Source organism: Lithobates pipiens, unplaced genomic scaffold (assembly GCF_037356315.1).
Source record: "Lithobates pipiens isolate NorthernLeopardFrog02 unplaced genomic scaffold, aLitPip1_a1.2 Scaffold_22, whole genome shotgun sequence".
Taxonomy (NCBI): Eukaryota; Metazoa; Chordata; class Amphibia; order Anura; family Ranidae; genus Lithobates; species Lithobates pipiens.
The window spans coordinates 260,503,682-260,519,180 of record NW_027507784.1 but is presented as its reverse complement, the minus strand read 5'-3'; the positions used below and the strand labels follow the sequence as shown (position 1 = coordinate 260,519,180).

At 44.7% G+C, this 15,499-nt stretch overlaps 1 protein-coding gene across 3 annotated transcripts in view; it reads right to left on the bottom strand.

Moving 5' to 3' along the window:
* EEF2K (eukaryotic elongation factor 2 kinase) overlaps nucleotides 1-15,499 on the bottom strand; it is a 146,343-nt gene that overhangs the window by 111,417 nt on the left and 19,427 nt on the right. The window lies entirely within an intron of this gene.

The following is a 15,499-nucleotide window of genomic DNA, read 5'->3' as shown; positions in this document are numbered from 1 at the left end:
CAATGGCAGGCTTGTCCATACGTAGATAAAGATGGTAAACCAAATACTGCCACATGAAAAACTTGTATATGAACACAGAAGGTGCCCAACAAAATATAATAAGATTTGGGATGTGTGGCGCGCGTCTACCCTCCCCATATCCAGTAACTCACTCAGACATAAAGTATAACAACTGTCAGAATTCGAACCTCTTAATGTTGATTTTTCATACCCAGGGAAATAACGGTGACTCATTCAAAGCTTTATATATCTCAATTATTTTCTGATCCAAGCAAGCTGTATATACATTTTCAAATAACCTGATACATGTTGGTTCAAATGTACTTTATCTGCTATGGCGCTCATGTTGAGCATTTAGTCTAATTTGTTACTGTAATGCACGTTCGTTAATAAAAAGTGTTAAAAAAAATCTATGGCAGGCTGAATGCCATAGAGAGTAATGATTCATTTTAGTGCTGTATGCTTTGAGATGTATGTCTAGAACACGGGTATTCTGCCTTCCGTGCATACAGCCTGATGAATAGGGCCCTAAAAGGGAGTATGACTCAGTACAGCGTTCAGCTCCATCCAGCTGTGGTCCATAGACTTTGACAGGCTGCAGACAGCTGGGCTGGACTACCTGCGCCTACTAAATACAAAAAAAAAACAGATTGGACACACCTGGGCTACACACCTAGCGTAAGGGTGCCTTAAAAGGGGTTGTAAACCCTCGCCGTTTTTCACCTTAATGCATTCTATGCATTAACCAACATTTGCGGACCAGCCGCCGCAATGTCCTGCGATCGTCTCACGGAGAGGAAGAATGGGGAAATGCTAATGTAAAAAAGCATTTCCCTGTTCTGCCTAGTGACAGAACACTGATCACAGCTCCCTGTAATTGGGAGAGGTGATCAGTGTTGTGTCACAGCTAGCCCATCCCCCCTACAGTTAGAATCACTCCCTAGGACACACTTAACCCCTGCAGCATCCCCCCCCCCGGTTAACCCCTTCACTGCCAGTATTAATGCCAATGGTCCCAAAAATGTGTCAAAGGTGTCCGATGTGTCCGCCATAATGTCGCAGTCATGATATAAATCGCTGATCACCGCCATTACTAGTAAAAAAAAAAAAATTATTAATAAAAATGCCATAAAACTATCCCCTATTTTGTAGACGCTATAACTTTTGCACAAACCAATCACTAAAGGCTTATTGCGATTTGTGGGAAAAAAAGGACGTCAATTTTGTTTGGGAGCCATGTCGCACGACCACGCAATTGTCAGTTAAAGCGACACAGTGCCGAATCGCAAAAAGTGCTCTGGTCTTTGGCCAGGAAAATGGTCCGGGATTAAGTGGTTTATGTATTCTATGCATTAAGGTGAAAAACATTTTTTAATGCAGCAGCGCCCTCGAGCCCACCTTATACTTACCTGAGCCCTGAAAATTTGCGTAACGGGAATGAGCACACCAGCTCCGGCTGGTGTCTCTTGTCCTGATTGGATTAATTCATAGCAGCGCAGCCATTGGCTCCTGCTGCTGTCAATTCAATCAAATCCAATGACATGGGCGCTGGGGGGGAAGGGCCAAGTCATACATTGGAGGTTATGCAAATGATGGACTCGGGAGCACGCCCGCAAGGTAACCCCCCCGGGAGAACGCTTCTCCTAGGGGGTTATCTGATGTGGGGAGGAGCCACGAGAGCCGCCGAGGGACCCCAGAAGATGAGCTTCGTGGCCACTCTGTGCAAAACAAGCTGCACAGTGGAGGTAAGTATGACTTTTTTTTTTTTTTCTAAATAACAAACATAACAAACACTCACAATCACTTTAAGCTGCTGGTTCGAATGGGGACCGGCCGAAATTCGACCCATGTATGGGCAGGCTGATTGATTGATCCACTTGGGTACAACCAGCATGTCAGATGATTTTTCATGAGATTACAGCCTGTAATCACTGTGTGTTCTCCCAGCAGGGATGGCTCTCCATGTCCCCCCCCCCCTGGAAGAACACAACAGCACCATGGGAGTGATTCTCCCATCAACCCTGACTGTGTTGATGGGGGAATCAAGCAATTTTCAAGCAATCTTTGGCCGTAGAATCCCGTCTTGGTGAGCGAAGGAAACTGTCTGTATATAATGGTGTATGGCCAACTTATCAGTGTCAACAGAGCATAAACGCAAACATGGAAACACCACAGTGGTTGCATGCTAAAGGTTCTATTTATAGAAGCTTTTCCTTTATAGCCCTTTCAATTGTATAGATAAAGCTTTAACCACTTGCCAACCACACTATAGCCGAATGACAGCTACAGTGCGCCCGGCCAGTTCATATCATGCCCACCGTATGCCTGCTGCGGCACGCACTGTGATCGCTGTGTCCATGAGGCACAGCTGACAGTGTGAGGAGAGGAGAGCCAATACCTGGCTTGTGTGAAAGGGACATCTACACTGATAATCAAGGCAGTTCCAACAGTGCCCACCAATGCTGCCAATCGGTGTCACCTATCAGTGCAGCCTGTCAGTGCCCATCAGCACACATCAGTGAAGGAGAAAAATCACCTGTTTGCAAAATTCTATAACAAACCATGAAAAATGATTTTGTGTTTTCAAAATGTTCAGTCTTTTTTCAATTATTTAGTAAAATATAAAAAGTAGTGATTAACCACTTACAACCCGCCCGTCGTCGTTATACTTCGGCTGTTTGAAGAGAGATATTGTTGTTATGGCAGCAGCTAGCTGCCATTGCTCCTCTCCCGCAGGCAGTTCACCCTGCTTTGTGCCAACCATTGCGGGTGTCATTAACAAAAATGACACCTCCAGTTTAGTTCACAGATCTCAGTGGGAACTGTGAACTCGCACAGGATCGAATCGGATCACCCATGCGATCCGATTCTAGCGCAGGGAAAAATAAGTCCCTGCACTATTTTCTGAGCGAATCCAATGCGAGTTCTGTATGGCTGAACTCGCATTGCTCAGAGATCACGTGATTGGCACCTGCGGAGCGGGTGCGAATCACATGTGATCTCTGAGATTGCGCTAGCGTGAATTCAGGCACAGTCTTGCACAGTCTCCTCTCCTTACTCAGATTTCATTGTACACTGTGAGAGGGCAATTTACTAACCCTGGAGCAGACAGAATCTGGAGCAGCTGTACCCGGCAGCCAATCAGATGTTTAATTTTCAAAGCCTAATGGCCCGTACACACTATCCGAATATCGTACGACAGATCGTACCACCTTTTTCCGCTTAATAGTCGCAAGTAGAGATTGAATAAGTAAATAAAGACACGAAAATACTCGTGCGACAGAAAAAAAAAATTCTGAAGTGATGTGTTGTAATGTATTTGTATATATTTGTATTTTCGGACGACAACTATACCGACTAAACGAAAATCGTACGAGGAAAATTTTCATGCATGTCCGATCTAATAATATCGGATGAACGGTCATGATCGGCTGTCAAAAGTAGTGTACACACGAACCAAAAATCTTACGATTCTTTCTCGGACCAGTTTTCGTACGATATTGAGATTAAGCTTCTTTAATTAAGCTTTTGCAATAAAACCTGGAAGCTGATTGGTTTTAATGAAAAAAAATGTGACCGATTTTGCACTCTCTAGCTTTAGTAAATAACCCCCACTGTGCATTAGAAAAGCTTCATCAAGTCAGATAGAGTCACCTCAAATTCTGGCTAAGACATCCAGCCTCATGTAGCTCTTTCTTCCTGAGTCTGCAGATTTACCAAAACCATGTAGTGCAAGGGCATGCCTGATTGCAGACAAATTGAAACGCTTAAGGTTTGACCTCATATTATATGGTTATGGTCTGTAGACAAAAATCTGCAGAAAATCTAATAGTGTGTATGGGGCCTAAGACCCTCTGTGTACTCCGTCAGTCCACTACCCCCACTGTTAGAAACACCTCCCTAGGGAACACTTAACCCCTTGATTGCCCCCTAGTGTTAACCCCTTCCCTGCCAATGTCATTTATACAGTAATCAGTGGCTATTTTTAGCTATGATCACTGTAATAATGTCACTGGTCCCAAAAAAGTGTAAAAAGTGTCCGATCTATCCACTGCAATGTCACAGTGCTGCTAAAAATCACTGATCACCGCCATTACTAGCAAAAATAATAATAATAATAATTGAGATGTCGTAAATACCGTATATACTCATGTATAGGCCAATCCAAATATAAGCCAAGGCACCCAATTTTACCACAAAAAAAAGGCAAAATGTATTGACTCAAGTATAAGCCTAGGGTAGGAAATGCAGCAGCTACTGGGTAAGCAATGCCCATCTGCAGCCTCACTGTGCCCATCTACAGCCGTACCTTTGATAACTAAAACAGCGGGTGTCTCCTGCTGTGTCATGCAGCCTGCTCAGGGGCCGTCCATTGCAACAAAGCCCCGTCTCTTCCTCGTCCATGATAGATGTAACACTGATACAGTTTCCCAGCATTGCATCAGTGTTCCGTCTATCACGGGCGAGGAGGAGGTGGGGCTTTGTTACAATGGATGGCTCCCGAACAGACTGCATGACACAGCAGGGGACACCCGCTGTTTTAGTTATCAAGGGAACAGCTGCAGATGGGCACAGTGAGGTTGCACCCTCACTCGAGTATAAGCCGGGGGGGGGGGGGGGGGGTTTAGCCTAAAAAATGTGCTGAAACACTCAGCTTAAACTTAAGTATATACGGTATATCCCCTATTTTGTAGATGCTATAATTTTTGCGCAAGCCAATCAATATACCCTTATTGTGATTTTATTTTTATTTTTTTACCAAAAATAGGTAGAAGAATACATATTGGCCTAAACTGATGAAGACCATTTTTTTGGGGATATTTATTTTAGCAAAAAGTAAAATTATGGTTTTTTTTTGTTTGTTTTTTTTCAAAATTGACGGTCTTTCTTGTTTATAGTGCAAAATATAAAAACTGCAGGAGGTGATCAAATACAATCAAAAGAAAGCTCTATTTGTGGGGGGAAAAGGGAAAATTTTGTTTGGGTACAGCGTCAGTTAAAGCGACACAGTGCCGTATCGCAAAAAATGGCCTGGTCATTAAGGGGTAAATCCTTCCGGAGCTGAATTGCTTAAACTTCAGTTTAAAAGTGTATATATTGTTTTTTTTTTTCAGTTTTGGTCGGAATAAGGAATGAATAAAACCCCTGCAAAGTTTTCAATATAGCTGTAAAATTATGTAGGAAAATGTCGCCTTTATCAACAGGAGAACAGAAGAGTCTTTGTTCAGTTTTAATCCTTATTTACATGTCACAATAGCATCTTTATAGCAGAGATCCACTGCAGCTACAAACCCCCTCCTCTTGTTTTCTCTGCTGATTTGTAGCTTGCTACATGGTTGCTGATGTAACCGTCTACATTACGTCTCCGCTGCAAAACTTTTTTGCTCCATGATCATCAGCAGATATATTGTATAACATGAGCTGCTCCTGAATCCTGTAGCTAAAGTCACCCGCTGAGATACAATTCACTTGGAGGCTCTAAGGCAGGGATACGCAATTAGCAGACCTCCAGCTGTTGCAGAACTACAAGTCCCATGAGGCATAACAAGACTCTGACAGCAACAAGCATGAGTAAAAGGCATGATGGGACTTGTCGTTTTGCAACAGCTGGAGGTCTGCTAATTGCATATCCCTGCTCTAAGGGCTTGTTTACATCACTCTCTCTGAGTTCAGCATGAGTGTTTGCAACGAACGCAGGTTTTTTTGGGGATTTACATGCATTTGTGGTGCATTCACATGTGTTGTGGCGCAAAAAATGCAGCATGCTGTACTTGTTTTACACACAAGTCAAAGCACTGCAATGGTGTAAACTAAGCTCTTTGAAATATATACAATTTTCTTGGATGTGCATGGGATCGCAGGCCGCAAAACCCCTCCTCCCCCCAGCTTACACCAACTAAAACACTGACAACAAACATATGGCTTGAATAATGGCTGCGGCACTTTTATTGGTAATAATATACACACATATTGTACATCAATTATCTTAACCACACATTGAATGATGAGTCGATTTTCAGGAAAAAAAACCTGTTCGGTCGTAGGACTCGAGCCAATATCAAAACTTCAAATGTAGTCCCCCCTTGATCCAAGGGTGACACATCACAAAAAGTGCCCGCGACAGGGAGTGGGGGCAGGGGATCAGTGTATAAACAGCAGCAAGAGGCCCAGGTATGTGAAGCCTTATATACCCGGCCAGGTGTTTTCTAGAATCTTCCGCAGGTCACATTATTTACCTGGACCATTCAGGTAACACCTGTACAGCATGGATTTTCCTTTAGTAAATAACCCCCATGGCATGTAAACTTCAGGACATTCAGGTACTAACAGACAGACAATTGTACAGGTATGATTCAACTGCAAATAGAAAGTTCCTTCCAGCCGTGCCAATCAATTATTTACTTACAAAGGGTCAGCCAAGGGAAGAGGAAGTCTGGAGAGGGCAGGGAGTGCCCATAGAAATATGAATGTTTCCTGCCCTGGCAGTAAGCAGCTGCATCAGGTGTTAATCAACTAATGTGTTTGGGCGGAATTACTGTGATCAGTCTGTAAACTTTCCTAATGCAATTTAGTTAGCAGAAATTGCAGCATAATCACAAGGATTGGGCAAGGTTTACTTTATTAAGCTTTGGGCAAATTCCCTCTCCAATAAAGTTTCTAAACCCTGCACCCAATCGGAGTCAATTTAATGTATGACACATGGGGGTTGATTTACTAAAGGCAAATCCAGTTTGCACTACAAGTTCACTTGGAAGTGCAGTCGCTTTAGATCTGAGGGGAATTTCTGAAATCAGGGGAAGCTCTGCTGATTTTATCATCCAATCATGTACAAGCACAAATGCTGTTTTTTATTTTCCTTACATGTCCCCCTCAGATCTACAGCAACTTTAGTTCCAAGTGCGCACACAAAGTGGATTAGCCTTTAGTAAATAAACACCATTGCTTCCTTCTTTTTTTCATAAAGACAAGTGTCTGAAAAAGAAACAAGTTTTACTTTATATGCATTGCTTTTTGATTAAAGAGACACTGGTAAACAGTAAATGAAGGAAGTTATAGAGCTTTTCAGTACGGACTTCCTTTTTCAGCCAACCTTTGCTTTTTTGTAGAGCTACCACTAGGTTGGCATAGGCCTACTGCAAAAGGGCAGCATACATTGTGCATTGCCGAAAAGCATGCGATTTTGCGCATAGGTGTGAACGAAGCCTAAGGGCTCATCTACACAAGGCATCTGAAAACCTTTTCTAAACACTGGAAACTGACAGTGAAAATTTTCAGTTTTCCAGCTTTTACATACTGAGTTTATGTGAGTTTAGCAACAGTAAGCCCTGGTTCACATTGCAGTGATTTGGCATGCGATTTGACAAGTCAAATCTCATACCAAATCGGCAGCTATCGACGGCAATGGTAACGTCTGAATCGGTGCGACGCAGCATTTGCGGCGCCACACCAATTCCCAAAAGTAGTTTCTGTACTACTTTTGGCAACATCGGGTTGCGATTTCAATGGACATCTGTGCAGAAACCCACACAGATGTCTCCGAAATCGCCCCCAACGTTGGGACTGACATTCAGGAACTCGCACGATTTCATTCCCACTGTCAGTGTGAACCTGGGCATATGAGCATTTGAGTTTAGGAGCGTTTTCAAAGATTACCTCAAGACCCTCCCAAATGCCCACAATGCAAGAAAAACAAGTAAATTATTAACTATTTCAGCCATTCTGTGAAAAAAGACAGAGCAGCAGCAGAGAGAACCAGTGTGCTTGTAGATAGCCGTCTTAGGCTGGGTTCACACTGCCACACAGGGTGGCTCACAGCAGGGGTCCGGTGTGCCCCTTCACCATTTCAGGTCCAATTTCAGTCCGAATTTTTGGCTGAATTCGGACCTGAAATGGGAGACGCACAGGTCTCTTGTGCAATTCACACCAGAGCCACTCTGGAGATGTGTGAACCAGCTCCATAGACAGATGGTCACAATCTCCTGACATGCGAATTGGATGCGGTGAAACCCACATCCATTTTGTAATAGTATGAACCCAGACTAATTTTTTGGTGTTTTCACTATGGATCCCATCATAAGCATGTCTGATGTTGCTGAGGCTCCGAAGACGTAGAAAATTGCATGAGAGGACCAGATTTCATCGCTGCTGGACTCATCCACTGATGCAGGCAACAACATGTGGTGAAATTTGTGTCTTTTCAAAAAATTTTATGTTCAAAAATGATCAGAGTGGTTTTGCCCTTTAACCACTTGCCGACCGCCGCACGACGATATACGTCGGCAGAATGGCACGGGCAGGCATATTGGCGTATATATAAGTCCATGCCTGCCCGCGGGTGGGGGGCCCGATCGGGCCCCCCCCCGGTGCCTGCGGCGGTCGGCATTCGTTCGGGAGAGATCAGGGATGAGGGGACGGCCATTCATTCATGGCCACCCCCTCGCGATCGCTCTCGACGAATGGAAATCCCCCGTGACATCACTTCCTCTCCTGTAATGTAAACACAGGAGAGGAAGTGATGTATTCTCTCCTCCGTGTCGGTATTTTCCGTTCCGACACGGAGGAGAGCGGATCGGTGAGTTGCACCAACACTCTACACACACAGTAGAACATGCCAGGCACACTCACACCCCCCCTTTACCCCCCGATCACCCCCCCAATTACCCCTGCCCCCCAGTCACAGTGACACCAATGTCATTTTTTTTTTTTTTTTTTTTTTTTTGCATTGGTGTCATTTGTGACTGTAATAACTGTTAGGGCAGTTAGAGTTAGCCCCCTTTAGTTCTAATGTACCCCCCTAACCCCCCCAATAAAGGTTTAACCCCGTGATCACCCCCCGTCGCCAGTGTCACTAAGGCTGGGTTCACATTGCAGCGGTTTATGAGAACGAATGTGATTCGCACCGCACTGCAGTGCAAATCACATCCGATCTCTGTGCGATTCGAGTTCAGCCATTCGCCGCACCCGCCGCACCCGCCACACCCGCCGCACCCGCCGCAAATTCGCACGGGACCCTTTTTTTGGCCCGCAGCAGAATCGGATCGCATGGGTGTTCACACCATGCGATCCGAGTTTGCAGATCGCACTGCGATATGCGAACTGATCTGGGGGTGTCAGTAACATTTCACTGACACTCCCAGCAGTTCGCATAGGGCAGTGTGAACTGCCGCCGGGAGGCATGCGATGCGGGAACCCGCCGCGGATTCGCGGCGTTTCCGCATCGCTCCAGTGTGAACCCAGCCTAATAAGCGATCATTTTTCTGATCGCCGTATTAGTGTCACAGGTGACGCTAGTTAGGCAGGTAGGTATTTAGGTTCGCCGCAGCTTTTTATAGCGCCAGGGACCCCCATATACTACCGCATAAAGCCCCCTGATTGCCCCCTAGTTAACCCTTTCACCAGTGATCACCATATAACTGTTACAGGTGACGCTGGTTGGTTAGTTATTTTTTTATAGTTTCAGGGCACCCGCCATTTATTACCTAATAAAGGTTTAACCCCCTGATCACCCGGCGGGTGTCATTTGTGACTAATAACTGTTAGGGCAGTTAGGGTTAGCCCCCTTTAGTTCTAAGGTACCCCCCTAACCCCCCCAATAAAGGTTTAACCCCGTGATCACCCCCCGTCGCCAGTGTCACTAAGGCTGGGTTCAGATTGCAGCGGTTTGAGAACGGATGTGATTCGCACCGCACTGCAGTGCAAATCACATCCGATCTCTGTGCGATTCGAGTTCAGCCATTCGCCGCACCCGCCACACCCGCCGCACCCGCCGCAAATTCGCACGGGACCCTTTTTTTGGCCCGCAGCAGAATCGGATCGCATGGGTGTTCACACCATGCGATCCGAGTTTTCAGATCGCACTGCGATATGCGAACTGATCTGGGGGTGTCAGTAACATTTCACTGACACTCCCAGCAGTTCGCATAGGGCAGTGTGAACTGCCGCCGGGAGGCATGCGATGCGGGAACCCGCCGCGCATTCGTGGCGTTCCCGCATCGCTCCAGTGTGAACCCAGCCTAATAAGCGATCGTTTTTCTGATCGCTGTATTAGTGTCACAGGTGACGCTAGTTAGGCAAGTAGGTATTTAGGTTCGCCGCAGCTTTTTATAGCGCCAGGGACCCCCATATACTACCGCATAAAGCCCCCTGATTGCCCCCTAGTTAACCCTTTCACCAGTGATCACCATATAACTGTTACAGGTGACGCTGGTTGGTTAGTTATTTTTTTATAGTTTCAGGGCACCCGCCATTTATTACCTAGTCTCACTAGTGTACCCCTAAATTTAGGGGTGTCTACTTTCCAAAATGGGGTCATTTGGGGGGGGTTTGTGCCATCTTGGCATTTTATGGCCTTCAAAACTGTAACGCCCTTAGAAAGCCTGAAGGCGGTGCTTGGTTTTCGGGGCCCCGTACGCGGCTAGGCTCCCAAAAAGTCCCACATATGTGGTATCCCCGTACTCAGGAGAAGCAGCAGAATTTATTTTGGGGTGTCATTTCACATATGCCCATGGCATGCGTGAGCAATATATCATTTAGTGACAACTTTGTGAAAAAAAAAAAAAAAAAAAAAAAGTTTGTAATTTTCCCGCAACTTGTGGCAAAATATAAAATATTCCATGGACTCAACATGCCTCTCAGCAAATAGCTTGGGGTGTCTACTTTCTAAAATGGGGTCATTTGTGGGGGTTTTGTGCCATCTTGGCATTTTATGGCCTTCAAAACTGTAATAGGTAGTGAGGAGTGAAGTCAAATATTTACGCCCTTAGAAAGCCTGAAGGCGGTGCTTGGTTTTCGGGGCCCCGTACGCGGCTAGGCTCCCAAAAAGTCCCACATATGTGGTATCCCCGTACTCAGGAGAAGCAGCAGAATTTATTTTGGGGTGTCATTTCACATATGCCCATGGCATGTGTGAGCAATATATCATTTAGTGACAACTTTGTGAAAAAAAAAAAAAAAAAAAAAAAGTTTGTAATTTTCCCGCAACTTGTGGCAAAATATAAAATATTCCATGAACTCAACATGCCTCTCAGCAAATAGCTTGGGGTGTCTACTTTCTAAAATGGGGTCATTTGTGGGGGTTTTGTGCCATCTTGGCATTTTATGGCCTTCAAAACTGTAATAGGTAGTGAGAAGTGAACTCAAAAATTTACGCCCTTAGAAAGCCTGAAGGCGGTGCTTGGTTTTCGGGGCCCCGTACGCGGCTAGGCTCCCAAAAAGTCCCACATATGTGGTATCCCCGTACTCAGGAGAAGCAGCAGAATTTATTTTGGGGTGTCATTTCACATACGCCCATAGCATGTGTGAGCAATATATCATTTAGTGACAACTTTGTGTAAAAAAAAAAAAAAAATTTTTTTTTTGTCATTATTCAATCGCTTGAGGCAAAAAAATAAAATATTCAATGGGCTCAACATGCCTCTTATCAATTTCCTTAGGGGGTCTACTTTCCAAAATGGGGTCATTTGGGGGGGTTTTGTACTGCCCTGCCATTTTAGCACCTCAAGAAATGAGATAGGCAGTCGTAAACTAAAAGCTGCGTAAATTCCAGAAAACGTACCTTAGTTTGTAGATGTGACAACTTTTGCGCAAACCAATAAATATACAATTATTGACTTTTTTTTTACCAAAGACATGTGGCTGAATACATTTTGGCCTAAATGTATGACTAAAATTGAGTTTATTGGATTTTTCTAATAACAAAAAGTAGAAAATATCATTTTTTTTCAAAATTTGCGGTCTTTTTACGTTTATATCGCAAAAAATAAAAATCGCAGAGGCAATCAAATACCATCAAAAGAAAGCTCTATTTGTGGGAAGAAAAGGACGCAAATTTTGTTTGGGTACAACATTGCATGACCGCGCAATTACCAGTTAAAGCAGCGCAGTGCCAAAGTGTAAAAAGACCTCTGGTCATTTACCAGCAAAATGGTCCGGTCTTAAAGTGGTTAAAAACACTTTTTTAAAAGGGCAAAAATATTTTTGTAAAATATAGTCCTGAACTATTTAAAAAAATGCATGTAACCTCAACTGCCCCTAAACTATGATAAACTACTGAGTGTACACATAAGATAACAGAGGAGAGTTCAGGGGCTGCTGAAAGAAAACGCCCAAATGCTCCTAAACAATTTCGTTTCAGTTTAGCAGCTGTAGCGTAAATGAGGCCTTGAAGAGGAAGTAAACCCTGGTGGGTTTTACCGTATATACTCGAGTATAAGCCGAGATTTTCAGCCTCTTTTTTGAGGCTGAAAGTGCCCCCTCGGCTTATACTCGAGTCACCGCTGTCTGACTGCTCGATCAGCGTATCGAGCAGACAGACGGCGGACATTAAAATTCAAAAGCCGCGCCTCCTTCTCCGCCTCCGCCTGTGATAGGCGGAACACTGAATTTCCCAGCAGTCAGTGTTCCGCCTATCACGGACATCCGTTCATTCTCATACTACGGACGAGTATGAGAGGATGTCCGTGATAGGCGGAACACAGGCTGCTGGGAAATTGAGTGTTCCGCCTATCACAGGCGGAGGACGGAGGCGCGGCTTTTGAATTGTAGAATGGCCGCCGAGAAGAGCGGCGATCCATCGGCACGACACGGGACGGAGGAGGCACGACACGGGACGGAGGAGGCACGGGACGGAGGAGGCACGGGACGGAGGAGGCACGGGACAGAGGAGGCTCGGGACAGAGGAGGCTCGGGACGACGGCGGCTCGGGACGGAGGCTTGGGACACAGGTAGGCTGGACACACACACAAGGCTGCACGGACACACACACACACACACACACACACACACACACACACACACACACACACAGGGATGGATGGATACACACACACACACACACAGGGATGGATGGATGGATGGATGGATACACACACACACACACACACACACACACACACACACACAGGGATGGATGGATGGATGGATGAATACACACACACACACACACACACACACACACACAGGGATGGATGGATGGATGGATACACACACAGGGATGGATGGACGGACACACACACAGGGATGGATGGATGGATGGACGGACACACACACAGGGATGGACGGACACACAGGGATGGACGGACACACAGGGATGGACAGCCATGTCTCACCCTCGGCTTATACACGAGTCAATAAGTTTTCCAGTTTTTTGGGGGTAAATTGGGGGCCTCGGCTTATATTCGGGTCGGCCTATACTCGAGTATATACGGTACTTCCTCTTTGTTTCCCTGCAAAGGTAAAGCATAATGGGCAACTATGCATCGCATAGTAGCCCATTATGTGTCACTTACCTGACACAGGAGCCAGCAATGTCACCGCTGTCCCCTCTTCCATGAAGCGTCCATCTTCCTTCCGGGTATTGCGCTGTGCTTGGCTGGAGCCGCAATGACGTCACTGCATGCGGGAGCCGCCACTAACGGCATGATCACCGTTAGCAACGGCACGCTCAGCGCGCCTGTGCGCCGTAGACAGAGGTACCTGTCTTTTGCAAATATATCTCCTAAATTGTGTAGGTTTAGGAGATATTTTGCGCACCTACAGGTAAGCTTTAATTTAGGCTTACCTGCAGTTAAAAGTGGTCTGTAAGGGTTTACAACCACTTTAAAATGCCCCTGTGAACAGTTTCTTATTACATTTTTTACATTAAACGAATGAATTCAGAAATAATAAAACAATTTTTGTCACATATATAAACGGCACAATATTGTGTAATGAAGATCACAGCATGTCTCCCCCACCTGTGTGTATGCTCCTATGGTTATCTGGTGATCTTACAGCAAGTCTTTATTTTTTATACACACTGCTCAGCAATCTGAAGATGCACTGGGTAACAATACATTTCAGTATTACTGCCAAGAATCTGCAGGCCTTTATGGACTGATGTTAGTTTTGGCAGTACTATTAGCAAAAACCGACACTGAGCTGAAATCGCTTTTCTGTAACACAAAGCAAAAAGAACTGACACTATGCCAGGTGCAATAACCCCTTAGTATGCAATCTGTTTTTCTTCTCTCTCTCTTCTTTTCCTTACTAGACTATAATCATTTGGATTCTAAATAGTTGCTTTAAATCATTGCACTCTGTACATCATCATTTTTTTCTGCATCTTGCCAAATAAGTCATATATACACTATATCTTCTGAGAAGGCTGTCCACAAGGTTTAGGAGTGAGTTTATGGGAATGTTTGCCTATTCTTCCAGAAGTACATATGCGAGGTCAGGCACTGATGTTGGAAGAGAAGGCCTGGCTTGCAGTCTCCGTTCTAATTCATCCCAAAGGTGTGCTACTGAGTTGTGGTCAGGACTCTGTGCAGGCCAGCCAAGTTCCTCCACCCCAAACTCGCTCATCTATATCTTTATGGATCATGCTTTCTGCCCACAGACAAGATTGTAGACCTACACAAGGCTGGAATGGGCTACAAGACCATCGCTAAGCAGCTTGGTGAGAAGGTGACAACAGTTGGTACGATTATTCTCAAATGGAAGAAACACAAAATCACTGTCAATCTCCCCCAGTCTGGGGCTCCATGCAAGATCTCACCTTGTGGAGTTTCAATGATCTGGGGAACGGTGAGGACCCAAAACTACATGGGAGAATCTTGTCAAAGATCTCAAGGCAGCAACACACTATGCCATGAAGTACTGAAATCCTGCAGCACCCGCAAGATCCTCCAGCTCAAGTAAGCACATGTACAGGCCCATCTGAAGTTTGCTAATGAACATCTGAATGATGCAGAGGAGAACTGGGTGAAAGTGTTGTGGTCAGATGAGACTAAAATCAAGCTCTTTGGCATCAAGTCAACTTTCTGTGTTTGGGGAGGAGGAATGCTGCTGATGACCCCAAAAACACCATACCCACCATCAAACATGGAGGTGGAAACATTATGCTTTGGGGGTATTTTTCTGCTGAGGGGTCAGGACTACTTCATTGCATCAAAGGAACGATGGACGAGGCTATGTACTGTGAAATCTTGGGTGAGAACCTCCTTCTCTCAGCCAGGGCATTGAAAATGGGTCATGGGCGGGTATTCCAGCATGAAAATGACACAAAACACACAGCCAAATAGGGCTGCAACTAACGATTATTTTCATAATCGATTAGTTGGCCGATTATTGTTTCGATTAATCAGTTAATAACCTTAAAAAAAAAAAGTGGGTTAAATTGACGTTCATTTTCAACCACAGTGACGGGAAAATTTGGAAATAATAGAAAACTTCTTGGTCGAAGGAATTTTCAGACAGTGTATGTGGTTTTTGTTTAGAAATGAAGTGAAAATTTCAAACAAAATTCTTTCATTCAGCAAATATACAAAGATTTTTCATCGGAATATTCTCACCAGTAAACACATAGATGTGAACCAGGCCTAAGATGTTTAGTAACATAATGGGGTTAAAAAGACTAAAATTAGCCCTTTATAGTACAAAAAAAAAAAAAAAAAAAAAAAAGCAGATAATCACTACTGAAAGGGGTTAATTTTTTTTTACTGTAGAACAGTGAAAGTAA